Raw genomic sequence first — 22,149 nt, 5'->3', positions numbered from 1 at the left:
AAACCCGCTATGGTCACTTTGAGTTTCTAGTCATGTTTTTTGGGCTAACCAATGCACCAACAGCCTTCATGGACCTCATGAATTGAGTGTTCAAGCAGTAACTTGATATGTTTGTCATTGTATTCATAGATGATATCCTTGTGTACTCCCGTGATGAGAATGACCATGCGAATCATCTTAGAATTGTCTTACAAACTCTTAGATATCACCAGTTGTTTGCCAAATTTAGTAAGTGTGAATTTTGGCTTAGGTCTGTAGCCTTTCTGGGTCATGTTGTTTTGGCAGAAGGTATTAAAGTTGATCCCCTAAAGACAGAAGCTGTGAAAAATTAGACTAGACCTATCTCTCCGTCTGACATTAGGAGTTTCTTGGGTATCGTGGGCTATTATCATTATTTTGTTGAGGGTTTCTCTTCCATTGCATCTCCTATGACCCGTTTGACCCAAAAGAAAGTTAAATTTCAGTGGTCTGATTCCTATGAGAAGAGTTTTCAGGAGTTGAAGACTCGACTCACTTCAACCCCTGTGTTGACTTCGCCTGATGGTACTGATGGTTTTGTTGTGTATTGTGATACTTCTAGAGTTGGTTTGGGTTGTGTTTTGATGAAGAGAGGTAAGGTTATAGCCTTTGCCTCTAGACAGTTGAAGTCTCATGAAAAGAACTACCTAACCCATGATCTTGAGTTAACTGCTGTGGTCTTTGCTTTGAAAATATAGAGACACTATCTTTATGGTTTCCATATTGATATGTTCATTAATCATAAGAGCCTTCAGTATGTGTTCACCCAAAAGGAGTTGAATCTTAGGTAGAGAAGGTGGTTGGAGTTGTTGAAATATTATGATATGAGTGTGTTGTGTCACTCGGGCAAGGCCAATTTAGTGGCGGATGCCCATAGCAGATTATCTATGGGTAGTGTTGTGCATATAGAGGAGGGTAAGAGAGAGTTAGCTTGTGATATGCACTGTCTGGATAGGTTGGGTGTTAGATTGCTTGATTCAGTGGAGGGGAGTACGTTGGTGCAGAGTAGTTCCGAATCCTCTTTAGTTTTGAAAGTAAAGAAGAATCAAGATAGAGACCCTAGTTTGGTCAAATTAAAGGAGTCAGTTAAGGACCAAAAGGTAGAGGTTTTCTCCCAAGGGGGAGATGGTGTGTTGAGATTGCATGGTAGGTTTGTGTCCTGTGTATTAATGAATTAAGGCAGAGGATTATGGCTAAAGCACATGGCGTACGTTATTCCATTTATCCCGGCACTACCAAGATGTACCACGACTTATGGGAGATTTATTGGTGGAATGGTATGAAAAAAGACATAGCCGAGTTTGTACCAAAGTGTGCAACGTACCAACAGGTTAAGGTAGAGCACCAAAGACCCGGTGGTGTGATGCTAGATTTTAGTATACCCACTTGGAAGTGGGAGATGATGAATATGGACTTCATGACCGAGTTGTCTCTTTCACGCCGTCATCATGATTTTATTTGGGTTGTTGTCGATATGTTGCCTAAGTTCGCACATTTCTTGCTCATGCACACATCTTATACGGCTAAGGATTATGATAAATTGTATATCCGGGAGTTGGTCAGGTTGCATGGAATTCCCTTGTCTATCATTTCGGATAGGGGTACTCAATTTACGTCTCAGTACGTTCATGGCACCCAAGTTCTTTTGAGCTCAGTTTTTCACCTGCAGATAGATGGTCAGGATGAGGGGACCATTCAGATCCTAGAGGATATGTTGAGAGTGTGTGTCGTCGATTTCAAAGGTAGTTGGGATGAGCATTTGCGATTGATTGAGTTTGCCTATAACAATAGTTTCCATGATATCATTGAGATGGCACCGTTCGAGGCCTTGTATGGTATGAGGTGTAGATCATCCATAGATTGGTTTAAAGTGGGTGAAGCTACCACAATTGGGCCCGATGCAGTATTTGAAGCTATGGAGAAAGTTAAGTTGATTAGAGAGATGTTGAAGATGGCTCAAAGTCGTCAAAAGTCTTATGCCGATGTGAGGAGGATATATCTTGACATTAAGGTGGGTGATTTGGTGTACTTGAAGATTTTACCCATGAAAAGGGTGAAAAGGTTTGGTAAGAAGGTAAAACTTAGTCCTCGTTATGTTGGCCCGTATAGAGTCTTGAGTCGTGTTGGTAAAGTGGCCTATGAGGTTGAGTTCCCCTCAGAATTGTCAACCGTTCATCCTATCTTTCATGTCTCCATGCTCAAGAAGCATATTGGTGATTCTGTTGTGGTTGATCATTCAGAGAGTGCTGAGATTCAGGATAGTCTTTCCTTCGATGAAATTCCTGTTGAGATCCTAGACTTTCAAGTTCGCAGGCTGAAGAACAAAGAGGTTCCCGTGGTCAAGGTGTTATGGTGGAACCAATCTGTTGAGGGTGCTACTTGGGAGGCAGAAGCAGATATGCGAGCCAAGTACCCGCACCTATTTTCCACGTGTTCAGACCAAGCTAAAGGTATATTTTTCCTTAATTCATCCCTTATAGTCTAAATTTCATCTATTCATCTATCCTTGAATGAGTTCTTGTATTGTCCGGAGTATTCATAAGTTTAGAAAGGTCTTAAGCCATTTAGGAATTGTTTCAGCTATGTGTGCTCTATTTTTCCTATGTCCTTCATCTAACTAGTAACATTTGAGGACGAATGTTTCCAAGGGGGAGATATTGTAAGACCCCACAAAGTTCCCTCGTAGTTTGAGCCTTAGATTGTGTCGAATGAAGTGTAATTCTGGCTCTAAAAGATGTAGGAGTGAATCCTAAGTGAGTATCATGTTAACTATATATAATTTCCCTAATTTCGACTTTTTATCACTTGGAAAATTTGATAAGCTATCCATTGTATAAGATTTTCCCAAATCCAATACCCGGGTAAGAAGTTATGGCTAATTTAAAACTTAGTCATAACACTGTCATTTTAGTGCTTGGCGCATCGCAGAGAGGGTCGATTTGACAATTGTCAAATTCCTGTGGAACTACACAATATTGGCGCACCGTGCTGAGGTTCCAGGTCCCAATCAGTGGGAAAATGAGATGGTTCCGCATCGCGGTGACTCCCATATTGCCAATTGACAATTTCCAGTAAGACACCGCGATAAGTGGTGTGTCGCGGTGACCCCTTAAATCGGGTTCCCAGTTCAATTTTTCTAGCTTCGTAAAGATGCTAAAAGGGGCATTTTGGACTTTTTTCAATCCTATTAAACCGTGCAAACACCGAATCAAAGTCATTTGCAAGGATCCTATGAGGTTTGTCTCAAGTTTTCTCTCATAAAAAACCCTAAGTATCCAAAACCTCTTCTAAGAATCTCAAGAATCCACCATGGATTTTCTAAATTGGGTTAAGATTCAAGGTTCCCAAGTCAAGGGACTTAAGAACCCTCATTCAAGAGTACGAATAGAGTACCAAAAGTGAGAGTTCATCCAAAGCTTCTAATTCAAGGTATGTAGGGTTTTGAACAAGGGTAACCCTTTCACCCTTTTGCCTAAAAAGCTTATTTACATCACGAATTTCCTGAAATCTATGAGGTTTTTACATGAATTGGAATTGGGGGTTTTCACCCATTATTATTGAATGCATTATCTTGATATTTCCTTTGAATTAAGAGTCAAATGGCATGATTTTTGTATGTTTTATTGAGAATTTACTGCTGGGTATAAACCCCATGATTTTACTCCTTGAGAAGCTAATATTTGTAATGTTGAGATATTGAAGCATATGACTATATTGAGATGTTGAGATAAATTGCTGAAATTCCCAGATTTCCACATGATTTATGAATCTATATGATATATATTATGCCTTTGATCAGCTTTAACTTGAGATTGAACTATGGTTTAGTAAGCCCTATTTGAGACTAGTGAAATTATGAACTCTTGTGCTCTAAGCACCCATGATTTGCGTATTTTGAGATGATTGAGAAATGAATTGACCTAATGGTCCAAAAGCTTTGAAATCCACTTCATCAGATTAGATTATTGATTTGATTATTGGGTTCTTAGTGAACCATGAGATTCTTTCAAAAGTGGATTTTTATGAGATGGGCGCAGATAATCTAAAGGGAGCAGTACTTAGCACCGAGAGGGTAAGTCACTACGGTTTCTTACCCCAAAACTATGTGCCACCGCAGGTTGGGCCTGTGGCCAAGTTTATGATGATTATGATTGGGTTCGAGGCTGAGTTTCGTTTAGAGATCACTAGAACTAGGTTATACTCTCTGGCAAGAGTATGACGCTCCTCCCCAAAGTGGGGTGTCCTCCTTAGGAGGACAAAACGTTGGTCTCCATGTAGCTCGCATGGTTTATGTAGGTTACGAGAACCTCCCTTGCCCTTTTAAACTTTGAAATTTGATACTTATTTTCTCTTCCTATGAGTTATTTTCCTAAATGGTGGAATTGCAAAGTTGTTCCCTACTTAAAGTGCTTCCTTGAGGTGGGTTATTTCCCTAAATTAAAGTATCTTCCCTTGATATAGTACTTTTCATAAAGCTTTGAGATAAGTTATTTCCTTGAGGTAGAATACTTTTCCATTTGAGATAGAATGATTTTCCTAAAACTTGAAATGAGATATTTTTCTAAGGTGAATGAAATGCCTTCAAATATCTTTCCAAGTCATATGATTCCGAATTCTAAGTATATGAGTTCTAAATAATTATGAATTGCTGAGCATTGGGGAGGTTTTACTCTCCATGAGACATATGCAATAGTTAAAAATATTGTTCAAAGTCCCTTAGCCTTAGGGAATTGAGAATAAGAGAAGATTTCTGGGTTTTTTTGGGTTAAAGAGCGATGACTCACGAGATTTGTGTTGCATGCCTCATTCTACATGATTTATGAGCTGTATTTTTTATATTTGTTCAAGCCATGTGAGTCGTCTCATTTTGCATACATGATTTGATTGAAGAGGATCGGTACTATTTTAATACATTTACATTCACCCCCGCATACTCAATACATTCCAAAGTACTGATTCACATATATGTCTATGTGCAACAGTGTCATATAATGCAGGTTCAGGTGCTCAGTCCCATCCTCATGTGTGATTCTTCGAGTACCTTGCCTATGTTTTATGTAGTGGTGAGTCCTCATGGTTCGAGGACCGATCTTCAAATATTTTCTTTATTTGAGAAACTATGTTTCATCTTCAGTTCATTTCAAGTCAGTTGGGGACCTGTCCCAACGGCTCTCTAGTTTTCGATTCATAGAGGTGTTGTCAGACTAGTATCATACTTGTGATGTGTTGAGGGTTCGTTATTGTGGTTTTATTGAGGTTTCTCTGTATTGTAGTCATATGGATCGAGTATCTTTCCCGTATTTCCTTTCACGTGATATGACTATGCGAGTGTTGAATCTATTTCATCTTGAGTTGAGTGTTATTGGTAGAAACCGGCTCTAAGGGTTAGCTTGGGGCTACTTGTAGCCTTAAGCACCGTGTGATGTCCCGGAATGATTTTGGGTCGTTACAGGATAATTCCCCACACTTCCCACATTCAAAGCTCTCAAAAATAGTGTAAAATAATTGAGAAATGAATGGGAAATTCGAGAGAATAAGGGGGGATTTAACACCCAGGTGCCGATAAAGTGGTCAATTGGTTGCTTAAGGGACTGCTGCTTAAGTGGCATAAGTCTGCTAAAGCACTCAGGGAAGGTGAGATGGAGGTCGCTAAAACGGTCTCCTTGTCTCTAAAGCAGTGTCTGTTTAAGCGGACCTTAACCGCTAAAGCGAACCTCCGCTAAATTGCCAAGGATGCTAAATCGGCTTAGGTTCGCTAAGGCGACTATTTCTTAAGATACTCTTTAAATGCTAAAGCGGGCATACCAGATATCAGGCACGAGATTTTTCTAAGTCCAAAAATGGACTCCAAACGAGTTCTTGAGATTCATTTGGATCCCCGTGTGCACAAACAAACTATGCTACCAAACCAAATTCAACATTCCACACTCAATGGAACCATCCAAACTTACATTAGAGATCATTTTGACTAAATTAGGGCCCACACCTATAGTTCTATTTTTCATATAATCCACCCAATAACCCAAAATGAGTTTGGGTGCCTCAATACGTGAACCAAAGGTCCCCTTAGCCTAAACTCAATGTTCTAAAGTTGATGGTGTTGTCGAAATTCTCATCCGAGGTCATCTACTAGGAATTTTGGTCAAAGACTAATTCCTTAACAATGAAAGCTCTAAAACAGAAAAATAAGCCTAAAACCCAAATGAACTGTCCAATAACTGAACCGACAATTTGGGCAAGTCTTAAATGACATATAGCCGCTATGGGGAGGCTCGAAATACCAGAAGTGCACATAAATTGATGAAATAACCTAAAGGGTCATTACAATATCCACTAGTAAAAGGACTTTTATCAGTTAATGTCAATGGATAGGAGGAGCATGAAAGCTAGATGGGATAAGGTACTGGGCCTGCATGCTTCGAGCATGACTCCCCAGGTAACCTCTATGGTGAGACAATGATACTAAGGGATTTTTCAACCAACTTTATTCCTTTATTTCTCATCTACCAAAACTCAATGTCAACAACCAACTGACCTTCTATTGAACCGATAATGGCTGATGCACGCAAATCCAAACCATAACACACTAATACCATAGTGATACCATCACAACTAAGAGAAAGATCATACAAGCCAAATGTAATCCAAGGCATAAATCATACAACAAACTCCAATATCCAAATATACCCTTGTTTTTCCTTTCCAAACCTGCTATCTACTCCAAACCAAGCAGAAGGTCATCTAAGCCTTCTCTGCATAACCCTATCATGCTAAACTCGAAGAACTAAAGCTGATCTACCAAAGTCAATAATGACAAGCATAAGGATATGCCCATAATGTGTTATCTGGACTCAGAATGCTGATGACTAATTCTGCAACCCACTACCAATGCTACACCTAGTTTGGACAACCCTCGAATTTGATATCCAGGAGTTTGAATTGCTAACACATGCCACTAAATGAACTTCACCAAGATGTCTCATCAATCGAGGATGAAGCCATGTTGAATCTAACTCAAGTATACTGCTCCTCCTAAGTAGATTATCTCAAATTTTAATAAAAATTAAAAATCGAGGTCAAGTGCAGAAGAAACCATCCTCAAGTGGAAGCATACCACCATCTGAACATCTAACAACCCTAATTAATCTGAACTGCAAAAGACCAATAGATAGTTAAAGAGTAGGCTTAGCCAACCTGTAGATAAACCCCCAACCAAGACAAATCTAAAAATGAAGGCCGCACCAAACTCTACAACTCCCTGTTGAAATCTCAATACTAAGGCTGAGCTGCTCAATATCAACTATCCAAGCCAATCCTATAGATGGGTAAGTATCTACACTCCAAATCTATCATAATCCTCAAGTATCCATATTAAGGCAACATATCCAAGCTGAAGCCGACAAGTCCAAACTAAGTCCAATTACCCAAATCGACCTTACTATCTAAATCTGACATACCCAGACTAGTTCCAACCAAGGTCGAGATTAAAATGTAGCTGAGAGCCAAATCACAACAGAGGATAAACCATACGCTAAAAGTACAAGCAACCAACTCCATTTATACTAGAGGGCATAATGCACCAAGGCGTACCCAAGAACTCACCAAGGTTGCAAGTATTACTAAAGAAAACCAAAACTCTAGCAACTCGGAGGAACACCACCTTAGCCAGAAATTAGTCAATCCAATACTCCATCTTAGAAATGAATACCCAATTAACAAACTTAAGAAGCAGTCACAGGAATAGATCACCTATCTATACCTCTCTTAACTCCACTGGAATAAAAACCACATTATGTTAATAATGAAGTGTCCAAATCTATACCAATACCAAGATAAAAGCTATCACCAGGAGACGAACCCAGTAAAACTAAAAGACAAGCCCAAGAACTCTAGACACTAACATTAAGACCATACCGAGTGATGAACAAGCCAAATCAAAAGAATAGATCCTAAACTGGTTAACCTCGAAAATAGGCTAAAAAAAAAGATAGCCAATGATGGAATCTCCACAAACTAGAAGGTAATTTTGAGAATCTCAAACTTAGAAACATACAAAAAAACAAATTGCCAACTCTAGAACCTTAACAAAACAAAAAAGTCCAACATACATTCACTTTTATAGCCTACTCAATAGCCGACCAAACATCGCCAACATAATAGAATAATGACCAACCTCACCTTGCTACAAGAGAGAAACCATCCAACCAAGCTAGCCCTACTAGGCTGACAAACAAGACTGAGAGAAAGAAAATTCTAACTAGATAATGCTAGTCCAGTTGTCTATCAAGTAAGGATCGATCAATTTTAAAAAATGGAAATAATAACAATAGCAGTCAAATTACCAGTATAAAAAGTAGGTGATACCCAAAATGAAAATCAATAGAAATTACTACTCTAGGGCTATAAAAAGACCAATTTACCATGGTCAATGGGACTCGAACCTAAATGCTACATCCCTAGGGATATATCAACACTAATTCACTCTATCAACTACTAAAAGAATTACCTATGGGCGTAGTCATATAATCATGAACTTTATATCAAGACACACAACAATCAATATAAACCTACCATGGTACATAATTATTGATAGGTACAAAAACCCCAATACATTAAAATAAAAAGGTAAAGGAAGGAAATAAAAGGCATACTTATCACGATAGAAATTGGAAGTCACATGCCTAATATGTTTGAAGGAATACGAATCTGAGCGGGTCCAAACTCAGATTAAGCGTTTGAATCACCAACTAAGGTACTAAGTGAACTACCTCTAAATGAAGGTGCAACAATACTATGAGACTGATCTGAATGAGTTGAATGACTAATGATCCCACGTTGGGGACACTTTCAAGAACAATGAATTGTCTCTCTATAGTCATAACAAACTTCTGAATCCCTAACCTAGTAAGAAATATGAGCTGGCCCTAACTGGCTGACCAACTAACATCAGAGGAACTCTCTATTGAAATGACCATCCTCCCCACAATCATAATTATCACAACCCTATAACAAGGTTCATGATGACACTTATTGCAGTGAACCTTGACAAGTAAGCCTATCACCCAAATTGATACACAAAGGGAAAAAAGACAAAGATACCCCTAAGGTAAGACTTCTAGAATAAAGCCGAACCATATAAGTATAATAAAATGCAGATAGAATAAAATGCAGATAGAATATAATCAACAATACAAATATAACTCCCAAAACCTGATTTCAATAGTATAAGAATATATCTAATACAACTCGAATCCAAAAGAGATACATAAGTTGTCTAAAGAAACTCTATCTCTAAAATGAAAGTAAAGACATATTCTACAAAGAAAGGTACTAGAAGATGTTTGGATGCCTAAAAATCACATACTACCTTGGAAGCTCCAACAATCGCCTGAATCAACCAAGAAAGGGAACACTCGTACTAGGACCTACACCGAAAGGGAACTGTAGGCATGAGTATGGTCCATTTGTACTTAGAAGGTATCATACACTGACCAAGAAATGTACATAATAGAACATACAAAACACACATAAAGGGCACATCACCAATAATCATAAAAGATCCCACAATGGTAGGACACACCGCTTGCACTAATTGTTCTATAATATTCACATATAATACAACAATACACTAGATAGGGACACAATTATACACCAAATCACATACAAGTAGATTCAAGAAAACATGTATATACAAAATTGTCAAGTACCAATAATAAAAGATACAATAAGTAGATATAAGACAAGTCAATATGGCAATTCACTCACAACAAAACATAATAAAATAAGTGCAATGTATAAGATAATGAGAATGATGATGATGATGCAGGAAGTCAATGCATATCTTCTAAGATAGTCTCACAATCTCCGTATACACCTACTGAGTAAAGACTTCCGACATAGGACCTATAAGGGATTCGTCAACTCCTATACAATTCATATATATCTATATCTCCTCCCCAATACATATCTTAGTAAGGTTTTATAATATATCACATTTTTTATCATAAAAAGTTATTGTTATTCTCAGATGTTGCCACTGTGATACCATTTTTTTGATGAATGAGTATGAGAATAACAATAATGAGTATTTCCATAACCAATCACAATGAGCATTTCCACAACCAACCGATATACCAATCATGAAAGCCAAATATCCAGTCATTATTTCCCATCATCCATGAATTTCCATATATTTCATATGCCAATAGAGTATGAATACATCACAACACATATTTGGTACCACAATACACCTTTTTAAAAATAAGATACAATTATTCACATATGTATAAGGCTATCAACATTACATAAGACCTCACACAGTCATATATATCACATAATGTCTCAAAACCAATAATTATATCATATATAGGCACCCACACGGGCATAAAACATCAAGATAGCCAATTTCATGATTAGTTTGCATCCTCTTAGCATGTATTTTGCTTGAAAATCAGTTATATACCCCAGTATGAAAGAGTTTATAAAGCCATTTGTGTTGAGAAGGTTGTTTATTTGGCCATCCTTTTCTATACAGCCCATTTGTTAGCTTGATTGATTTTGGACCCAGTCTTTATTGTGCTATTTCATCGCCCGACAATGGTTTGATATTGATATCATAAAGTCTTAGATTCATCTCTTAGATTTGTTGGATTCATCTCCTTGTGTTGGTTTGTCTTTGTTATTGGTGTGGAGATTAGATGCTCCTTTTCTATCGTGATGTTGTTCTTGTTTAAAGTATACTTAGAAAGTTAGAGATATGTGGTCTTTCCTGTGATCGCTTCTTGAGTTGGTGGATTAGAAATTCTTTATCCTGAGTTTCTTGGTTCATTTTCTAGATTATAGCATTGGCGTTGAGATTTTTTGCTAATGTACTCAATGGGAGTAGTATACTTGAGTTGGATTTAATCTGGGTTCATTCTTGATTGATGGGACATCTTGGACCGAATCGTTCATTGATGAGTAGTTATGCCTTGATCTTCTAGATTTCAGTTTGATTACCATTAGAACTAGTTGTCCCATTGGCATAGAGTATATTCCTTGATTATCTCTATTTGCATGCCTAGATAACTCCATGATTATCTTTATTTGTGTGCCCAGATAGAGCCTAATGGGCTTTTTCTCATGTTTGTCGTATGGAATTTTTTAAGGGGAACCTTGGAGTAACTGGTAAAGTTGCTGTCATGTGACCAGAAAGTCATTGGTTCAAGCCTTGGAAATAGCCTCTAGCAGAAATGCAAGGTAAGGCTGCGTACGATATACCTTTGTGGTGGGGCCCTTCCCCAACACCGTGCATAGTGATAGTTTTAGTGCACTAAGCTGCCCTTTTTTCGTCGTATGGAATTTTTGTAGATCAACCTCAGTTTTTTGAGTTGTCTGTCATGAGATTGCATGGATGGGACTTAAATAATTTTCCTCCAAGTTTGGAGTAGATCGAAAGTATGGATTGGTAAAACAAGGTTATATTTGGATTTGGAGTCGATTGTATCACTCATGCCTTGATTGACTTTTTGCTTGGATAAACCTTTGATTGATTTGAGCGGGTATCGAGATGGTATTAGTGTGTTGTAGTTTTGATTTTCTTGCATCAACCTTTTTCAACACAGTTAGAGGTCGATTGGTACCCTTCCCAAACCCCACGATGTAGGAATCTACTAGGTTTGTTGTTGTTGTTGTTGTTTAGAGGCTGACTGGTGGTTGAGGTTGAGTTTTGGCGGTTTGGAAGTGCAGTAGGAAAGCTGGTTGAAAGAGGGATTCCTATGGCAAAATTCCTTCAAAGTGTTCTCTCTTCGTGGAAGTTATCTAGGAAGTCATGCTCGGAGCATACAGGCCCAGTACCGCATCTTCTTGAACTTGTGAGATCTTTCTATCTATTGAATTTTGGGGAAAAAGTCCTTTTAGTAGTGGATATTGTAATGACTCTCCAGTTCATTTTTCATACTTGCACTTATATTCACCATCAGAGCTTTACCATAGCTTCCCCAAGTCATTTATGACTTACAGGGACTGATAGTTTGGTTACCAAACAGTTTATTTGTTTTTAGAGCCAATTACCTATTTTGAAGTCTTGGATGGTTTCAAATGGCCAGTAGGTTGAAACTTCAATGAAACGATATCAGATGTAAATTATGACTGCACCAGCAGCTCTAAAATATCAATTTTCGGCTAGTTAGTCCTTTGGTTCGGGTACCAATGCACCCAAGCTCATTTTAACCTATTGGTCGAAAAGTTAAAAAAATGGAAATATGGGTATGGGATGCACATTTGGCCAAAAATACCTCGGATGGAAACTCAACTTCGCCATCTGTTGCGACTCAAATGCACACGCAAGTGCATGCGATCGTACAAGTAATATAGTGACTTAGACAGATAGATATCATTCCCATGTGGAATAAGCAACTAGAAATTTACCCAACTTTTAGTTTTAGACAATGAGGTATTAAGTGTTTTAAATTATCCAGATTATTTTGAATTTAAGAATCAGAATTTAAATTAATAAATAAGAAATAAAAGTTTATGACTAGAGCAAAGAAAGCAACGCTTGTAAACAATAATGATAAGAATTCTAGGGTAGAGGCATTTCGAACAATCAAACAAATCTTTATACTTATAGCAATCTATTTGGATATCGGGTTATTGATTCTCAAGGTTTATGCTACGATTTTGACCTCCTAACCTTAAATCTTCTATCTATTGAACATTACAGCTACAACTCCCACAGAGATACAACAATTCTTCTAGATTCATAAATTTATCTTCTTGCAGTTAAACCAAGCAAGACTTCTAGGTGTATCCCTATCCTAGATGCTAATTCAAACCCCTTATTTCCTAAAAGGATAAGAACTTTGTCCCTTAATTTCTTCGTTCTATCCTACGATTCTCCTCCCGAATTCATATAGAAATATAGATTTATTATAATGGTGGCCACTCATCAAAATAGTAAGCTCAAAAAATTAAGAACAACCCAGATGATAATCCAAAAAGAAACTACTATAAAGAATATCAAAGAGTAATCATGTTCTTGGTCTCAACCCCAGAACAAGGGTGTTTAGCCACTCATGTTTAAATTCAACATAAAAAGTAAGTAATTAAGTATACCCAAAATCAATCTTAAAGTAAAGAAGTTGAAAAGAATGTCTAAGAACCCTAAAAAAGAGAATTTTGTGCTTTTCCGCCGCTGCTATCCTTTTCCAAGCCCCCAAGTGATCTTAGACTTTTCCTTTTATAGATAGGACAAAATACTAAAAATCTTTCCAATTTTGCTAGACGGTGCGTCGTGTCATGCCATCAAATGTCGTATTCTATCAAACTTTGTATAATTGCGGAAATCCATTATTCAGTGAAATTGTGAATTTTACCCTCACCGCGACGCGCCACTATCACAGTGATCCACTTGTTTTGTGAAATCTCCTTCCCTTGTGATGCGCTAAACTTCCAAGTCTTAAAAATTGGCAACTGGGCTTGTACCGTAATGTGGTGAAATCGTGCCTAGTCTCTAGAAATTGACAACTATGATTTCCTTCTTCACCATGATGCGCCACAATCGTGGACCAACACTGGATTTCGCCAAATGGGACTTTGAGCCTCTACACGATATGCCATAATCGTGCCACTCCACTAGAATTCGACCAATGCTATTTTATCGATCGGCGTGATGCAGTGACTTTATAAATGTGAAGTTCTGCCTTTTAGCTTGTCTTTCTGGGTTATGTTCCCATGACTTTTGTTCCTTCTACCATGACATATCATTAATGCATCCAATTCATCAAGATTTGAACCCTGAAAACACTAAGCATATCCATTAGGTACAGAACAGAATTAAAGCTGAATTATACTCAAGAATTCACATTAAAGTTCTCAAAACAAGTCCAAATCTGGGTGCATATTGGTGCCTTGAACATATAAATATGCCCAAGATCACCACCCCACACTTAAAACCTTATTCATTCCCAAACAATCTAAATCAAAAGCACAATCACTTCATCTTTACACCACAATCTTAGCGTTATGCTTGCAATGGGCACTTATACTTTTACAATAACTTCTCACACAAACATGTCAAACGTGTCAGCAAACTCAATAAAAGAACTCAATCTAGAAACACAATAAGTAACTTGACTTTTCTCCGCATGCACCCTCAATACATAAAAAAAAAAACTTCCTCATATTCACTCACAATAATTTCAATGCAAAGGTAAGGGGAATATCAAAATCAAATCACCCTCTCTCAACAAAGAATTCATACATGCTAGTTAATGAACCATAAGCTTGCCCTTAGTGTACTACTCTACTAATAGTCAGATGTTGGGGTGAAGAATCAAATAGGTCTTTTCGGGTTGTAATAAGGGCTAGGGGATAGGTAGGTACTATTTAGGAAATAGTGACTATCGCACCTAACGCTTTAATACAAGAACTATCAATTAAATCAATTCTCCATCACCCAATTTACACCACTATTATCTCCCCATTCCTTTATTTTTTCCCTTTTTTCATTAAGCTTATTCACCTAGATCATGGTGGGAGCATGCAACTTTTCCTCAAAACTAATATTTTCTTTTCCTCACCCATTTTATGCTATGCACCCCTATGATAGCTACCCTCAACTTCAGCAACTTGCCTTTGTTAAGGTGCACAATATCCAATACAGACCAGGACCAAAATAGGTTCATTGTAACATTTTAGGCTTGAATTAGAAACTTTTAAAGCACAATTCCTTCATTACTAACTCCCAACCATACTATGAATTTTCAAAATCAATAACTACAACTTTGGGGCTTCAATTTCACCTTTTCCTTCTTCTTTTTTTCAAACTCCTAACTCCACTTAATTTTATACTAAAGCGCTTAGGAGATTATTTGGATCAAATTAAGGTCTACTAAAAAAGGATAGGGCTACATATATGTCAACCAAAAAAAAAAAGGCTAAAGGCTCAACGAGGCTGACTAGGACTGTGCACAAAGGTAGGTATATTAAGGTTAAAAATACGGTTATCAAAGAAATGCCTACATCACCTCCTACACCCAACACCTTTTATTTTGCTTTATAAACACACCAGCCAAGTTCTAGATATTCCTATTCATGTAAAATATAAGCAAATTCTCACACTCACAGTGCATTCACGGAATTAAGTCGAATTCTTAAGGTTTCCAATCTCGTCCTTTATTGAATTCAAAATTAAGCCAACAAATCAAATTTCACATATCAAAATTAAACCATTTACACTTAAATCCCTTTCAAAATCAAGATACTTTTATGTTTTAAAATCCAATTTAGTTCAAATTACTGCAAAGATGGCCCACACCACGCACCCATCTAAGATCTTGATTAGGTTATCGTTTATTCTTTACTTCTTATGACCCACTCACCTTAAGACGGTCGTTATCCATCTCTCATAGGGGAGGGCAACTAACTATGACTATTTATTCTGAATTACCAAAGAGGGCAAAAATAAATGCTTAAAAGTAAAATTTTCCAATGAAGACAAAAATAATAAGAGCAACTACTTTGAACTAAAAGTAATATGAGATAAATGCCAAAGTGGGAAAATTGCAATCCACCAAAGTTACTAACTATCATAGACCAGCGTTTCGAATAGCTAGAACTTGCAAAAACCAACAAAACAGAAAATAAAAGTTGTTCAACCAGACTAAAAAGAAATAAGATGAAGAAGCAAAAGACAAACTAACCACCCCATACTTAAATAAAGCAATGTCCCAATGTTTTCAAATAAGCATATGGTAGGGTGGAAGCATACTCCCTGGTCACTTAATCAATACTATGGTGGTTACGTCATCAGCGACCCTATCCATGTCATCACCCTATCCTCCTCGTCTGACTCCATATTCGAGTCCTTATAGCACCTCTCCTCATCAATAATAATGTCATCATCAACAGGCTCTACAAAGTCCGGGCTGATCCGTAGCAAGGTCCTAGCCTGATGCCTGAGGGGGTAATCTAACTCTACAGTATGAAGTTCTTCTGGTGGTTAGTCTGCCCCCAATATTCAGCTACAACATCTGAAGGTCATACATCCTGGCCAAAATCTCATCAGCCCAGGTTTGGCACTCAGCAATGGTCAAGATTGGGCCATTTTCCCTAGATGCGCTCCTAGCGGTAGTGATATCTACAGGGCGAGTAATAACGTTAGGTCACTTAGGTCCCAGTTAGCATAAAACTCGCGAACTAAGTACAAGTTGCACTCAGTAGGCTGATGAAAGATGAAATTCATATTTAGCTCCTCAATTCGTCACCCCATGGATGGGAATTCCTATAGTAAGATTGCCCGATCAATAAATACCTCAGGAATGTACTTGGCATCCGTATGCTTGGAGTACCACTGCTTTCCAGTTTTGTTAACAGTCTTAAATCCAAATTTTCAGACATGCCTATGCTGAAGTGATGGAGCACGAGGTACCCTAGTGAGTTGGCTCTCAAACGGCCTGCTTTATTTTTTAAGATGGTGTAGAGGTACCAACCTTCGCCTTTTCTTTGATTGGTTGGGGCTCCATGATACATGTGCTATACAATAGATGCAACAAATAAATAAGTATCTGAAATAGAGATTGGGCTAGCCTAAATTGGGTATGGAATAGGGGTAAATTACCACCCCATACTTAGTTGTTAGCTAAGGCGCATGCATCAGAACACAGGGTACTCAGACTTCCTCATATTTAAAAAACTTTGCTCACATACACAAGTTAAACAACCAACCCATGACAATTTACAGCTCATATTTTTGTACATAAGATTGGTAAAATGTATCACATTGCTGAGTCCAACATCAGTACTACCTCAATCATTCCAAACAAAATATGTACTCAATCCTATGCTCAACTTTATATTCTCACACAATTAGGATAGGGACAATGAGTATGAGATCAATTCAATTCAAATATACCTCAAAATTTTGAAACTACTATATGTCGAGAAAAATAATTCACTTTCAACTAATTTATTTCCAAAGCATGTCATCGTTACCACAAAAGGTACTCAGACTTCCCATTATGGAATGACATAAATCCCAATGATTTCACACCATATATCAGTCTATACAAGGAGCAACATGCCAAACGTTAACCCGCAAGATATCAACCCTCACATATGTCAGTAAACTAAAACACCCTTCATGAGTTGAATCACATAGTTACATGGATAATTTAAGTAGTATACGCACCACCCTACTCATTGATGTGAATCAAATACACTTTAATCAGTGAAAACCCCATAATAATGCAAATAAATTTACCCATTATTATCAAAATCAGACAATGTATATACGAAATCAAAACGTAAAGTATGGTCAACAATATTTTTTCCTAAGAACTCAAAATTGAAATACCCCTAATTCCTGAAACTCATTGATTCACACATATAGTTGGCAACACCCATGTGTCCATAAACATTTCAAAAATTAATGACTAAAGCAGTAAAATCTCCCAATCAAAACATAAATACACCCTGCATGGTTGGCTTAGGGTAATTTAAAAGTTTATGTCCTATTTTCACCCCCACACCTATGTTCATCACTAGAACAACTAAGAAATATCATGTTCATATACTTCATTTACAGCAATCTCCTTTTGACCACATAACACATAATATCATATATATTAGATAATCAATTAATAACATAGTTTTTCGAAATTAAAGTAAAGTTCTCATGTCTTTATCCATTTCAACTTCATGCCCGTAGGCCTAGACATATTTTCTCCATTAATTTTAAATTATGAAAATATAAAATGATACAGTCTTCTACTCATTAAACCTAGCCTACTTGGACGCCAAGTTTTTGGAATAAGCAAGTCGCAATAAGAATGTTCTTTCCTTTCCTTCATGCCTTGAAATAATAAATCATCAAAAATCAAGAAATAATAAGAGATATTAAATAACTACTCTTCAAATAAATATCTTGAGGATTCAAATCCACTAATTATATTATTAATTCAATGTCTATATAATTCTCCAAAGTCAATTAACCATTAACTAGTTCTTTTAAACAACTCATCTCCATTAATAAAGTTTTTATGCTTAAAGTCTCATCTTTATGAAATCCAAGGTTCCTACCCAATAAAATACCTAATCTAGTTTACCAAGTTCATCCAAGGAATTATTAATTTATAATCTAGAATTTGTTATAGGTGATATTAAGAACATCCATAAGATTTTTTCAAAATTTACCATTAAAAGGTCTTACCAAAAATTCCACCATTAAAGATTTTTCTAATGATTCTAGGATGTTAAAAATTAAAAGATAAAGAGGATAATGGAAAAACTTCCCTTAACGAAGGAATTTCACCCTAAACATTAAAAAATCACCTCTATGATCTTGGGAAATGATGTTTGGAGTTCGTACACGTGAAACATGGCTGAAACTGACTTACATAGCATAAGAATTCTTGCTACAATGAAATTCCAATTTCAGTTCTAATTGTGCTCAGTAAAACAATCATAACTTTTTATTCCGAACTTGGATTGATGAAAGGTTTATTCCTTCCGAAAGAGGACTCAAAGATATTTGATTTGGTAGGTATTTGCCCCATAACTCTTTATATACTAGAAGATATGATCATTTGAAGTTGGTCCTAGTAGAAACTCATATCAAAACTCTATCGCTGAGAAAATTTTTAACTTAACTTTGTGTTAGGGATATTGTACAACATTAATTCATACCTAAAGAATTCTCAAACTAAAGTATTGATAATATTACTCATGAATAATTAAAATCATCAGGTTTGAGTCTATCTAGACACGTCGAAAAGATAAAATCTTTGTCGGAAAGCTTGAGCTGACATAATAAATAAAGTATTGATTATTTTTTACTCAAGTTAATATTGAGGAATGAAAATTGGTCATTACATGAAGTTTAAAAGTGCCAAGTGATTAGAAAGTGTAAGTCACTATTATATAATTTTTCTATCTGTCCCCTAGCCTACATTACAACCTGTTAAAACTTCTATTTGATTCTATTTGAGCATGCTTAATTAGTGGAGATGTACATAATGAGCAAGTCTATGGTTCTTTGTGCATACATATAAATTCTTTTGTGAGTGTCCGAGTTTTGTTCTGATGCTAAGTCCTTAAATTATATCCAATCGTTAAAATTAAGTGTGTGGGCTATATTTTTTTCTTATGAGTTCACTTGTTTCATGATATATATATATATATATATGATGTTATTAGCTTTTGTTGACAAGAGTCAGTGACCAAGCCTAAATTTGATGAGTTAGAGTCAATCTTTGAGGTTAGGAGTTTAGAGGTTTGTAGTTTGCTTGTATATCTTGAATAATAATTAGGAAGTGTACTTGATGTTTTGAATTGTTGTATAACCTAATTGCTTGTATCAACCGATGTGATAGCTTTCTCAGCTTGATTTGTTGCGATGAGCTTTAATGATTGCTCGAAGACGAGCAAAAGTCTAAGTGTGGGATAGTAATATTAGGCCAAAATTCTATGTTTTCAGTCATTATTTACCTCATAATTAGTATTTTTATTTATTCTTTTTAAACATTAATTTTATAGATTGTGTCTCATATTATATTTTAATGTGTAGGATTAAAATGATATGAAAATAAAATAATTTGGGCCAAAATAAATTAAAGACAAAAGATTATGGAAGAAAACCAAGCATGCAACTTAGTGAAATCAATTTAATAAAATAATGCAATATGACCCTTAGGTGAATTAGCCACTATTGCGTGAAAACAGAATGTCACCACCTTTTGGGGGTGCACGAGGGCGTTCTGAATTTAATTTTTCTAGTACATTTTGGATTCAGTTATTTTAGTTAGAATATTTTTCCTACACCTATAAATATTTTATAAAATTAATTTTTACACAAGTTTTAATCTAGAGAAAGTTAGGAGCCACTGTGGAAGCCAGAAAAAATTAGTTTCATCTTTTCTTTATTTTTGTTATTTATTTTTATGTTAATTCCTTAGATGGTTCGTTGTAATTTCTTCATGTCTATGTGGAGTTAAACTTCTCATTCTAGAATTATGTAGCTAATTAAATAATTATTTCGTAACTCTTGATTTTATTTATTTGATTATCATATTGTTTAGAAACTCTTAATTATTTATTTGACTATCAAAATAGTTGTTCTTATATTTTATTTTTTTTACTATTTTAAAGATTCACGACCTTTAATATAAATCTTTGAGTTCGAAGTAAACTTATCAAGGAGTTTGTAGGGGGTACGGATCTATGCGGATAACTAACTTGTAAAATAGATCTATTATATGTATAATGAATCTATTTTTCTTTGTGCATGGATATTTCTTAAATTTTGTTTCAATATCTTTTAATGATTTATTCTTTCCGTAAGATGTATTCATTAATTTGTGTAGTTTATTATTTTATCCTGTAGTAATTGCAGAGTTACAGATTTATGTATAATAATCTATCCTAATTGTACTGTAATGTATATCTAATTCTAAATTTTCAATGTTATTTATTATCTTGTGTTGTTCTTCTCGTAGCGAGTTTTTTAAATTAAATAAACTATTACATGTACTTTTTTCTAAATTTTCTAAGGTTTCTTCTATCCATATTATTATTTAGGGATTTTTCTCCGTTTCCACTTTGCTAATAAACTTCTTAACATATTATTCTTCAAATAATTCTACTATAAAGTAACTAATATGAATTTATTTTACTATACCATGATTGTTGGGAGTTATGAATTTAGCTATTCATAATCATAAATAAATATACCTATTCGGGTAGGTTTGATATTTCTGAGGTTTGTTCCTCCATAGCTTTTTCCATTGAAATATATCTTTTTTTTAATTAACTAAGCAAAACATTTGTTGCGGACAGGAGAGAGTATTTGTGCTTCAACACATGAAGGCTTGCTCTGCAATGCCTTCGGTTCCTTTTATTTATAGAATGAATTTTTACAAAAGCATTTACATTTCTTGCACGTTTTCTAAAATTCTAAAAAAAAGTCTCCTAATGAGACAAGAACTATTAGTACTATAGCCTAAAAAGTCTAAAAGGCTAAAAAAAGGCTACAAGAATTATTAGTGCTATAGCCTAAAAAGTCTAAAGGCTAAAAAAGGCTAAAAATCTATACAACAATTTTATGTAAAATGTATTTAATATCTTGTCTTCTATTATTACTCCGTTGATATCTTCTCGTTGTCGTATCTGCTGCTTTTCCATATATCCGTTATTGTTTCTTATCTTATCTTCCAACTGGCATGCTTATCTTCTTGATTCTTTTATTCTAGGTGGACTTCTGGAATAATATTATCTTCTCCATTACATCTTAAACATTGATGGTTTGGATATTTGTGTCCAATTATCTTGCAATATCTCGTCAATAATCCGTCTGAAATAAATCCTTTTCTTAATTGCTCTTGCAGTAGATTGTTTTTCTGGGTTAAGTAATGTCATTATCCATTGCCTAACATCTTCCATATCTGCTTGTCGTAGTTCTTTTGAATTTGAATAAATCATCTGATGGTCTCTTGAATAATAGCTCCATATTGGATTTCCATTGGTATAATTATTTGCTAATTCTTGAATAATTGTAGCTAGTCCAATAAGTTATTTATTTGCATAGAAATCAGGTATCTCAATTCTGGGTATCTCTGGCTATTGCATAGTATCTTCCGGTATAATCATATCTCTGGTTAATCCTATTTTTACCACTTGTATAGCTGGTTTTATTTCGTCGTATAATATCTCTGCTGGTGCAGTATAACACTTTATATAAAATAGATTTCCTTTGGTTATCCTTTATAGGTAGTGAATATTTTATGTAATTCTTCCATAACTGTTAGTTCTTCTCCGTCTTGGGTGAATATGGTATTTAATATCCATAGTCAAAATAAGTTTTTATTAAGCTTGGGTTGGTTTTGGATAGTGCAATTAGCTTTGTTGTAACCTTGTAATTTTTGGGTCATATAATTTGTGTTTGGTTTTTTGATATTTGTAGCTCTAGGGTTAAGGTTTAGGAAAGTTTGTACTCTATAGATATTTTCTATGTATTTTTGGGATGTATAGCTGTAAACTTTTTTATCTTGGTTCAGACTATCTCGGTATGTGGTAATTTGTGGGGGTATGAACAAGGGGTCTTTTTGTGTTTTTGGTATAAATGGTTTCTCAAATATCTTATTCATATTCATGTTC

Source organism: Capsicum annuum, chromosome 10, assembly GCF_002878395.1.
Source record: "Capsicum annuum cultivar UCD-10X-F1 chromosome 10, UCD10Xv1.1, whole genome shotgun sequence".
NCBI lineage: Eukaryota > Viridiplantae > Streptophyta > Magnoliopsida > Solanales > Solanaceae > Capsicum > Capsicum annuum.
Note: the sequence above shows the minus strand (reverse complement) of the source record.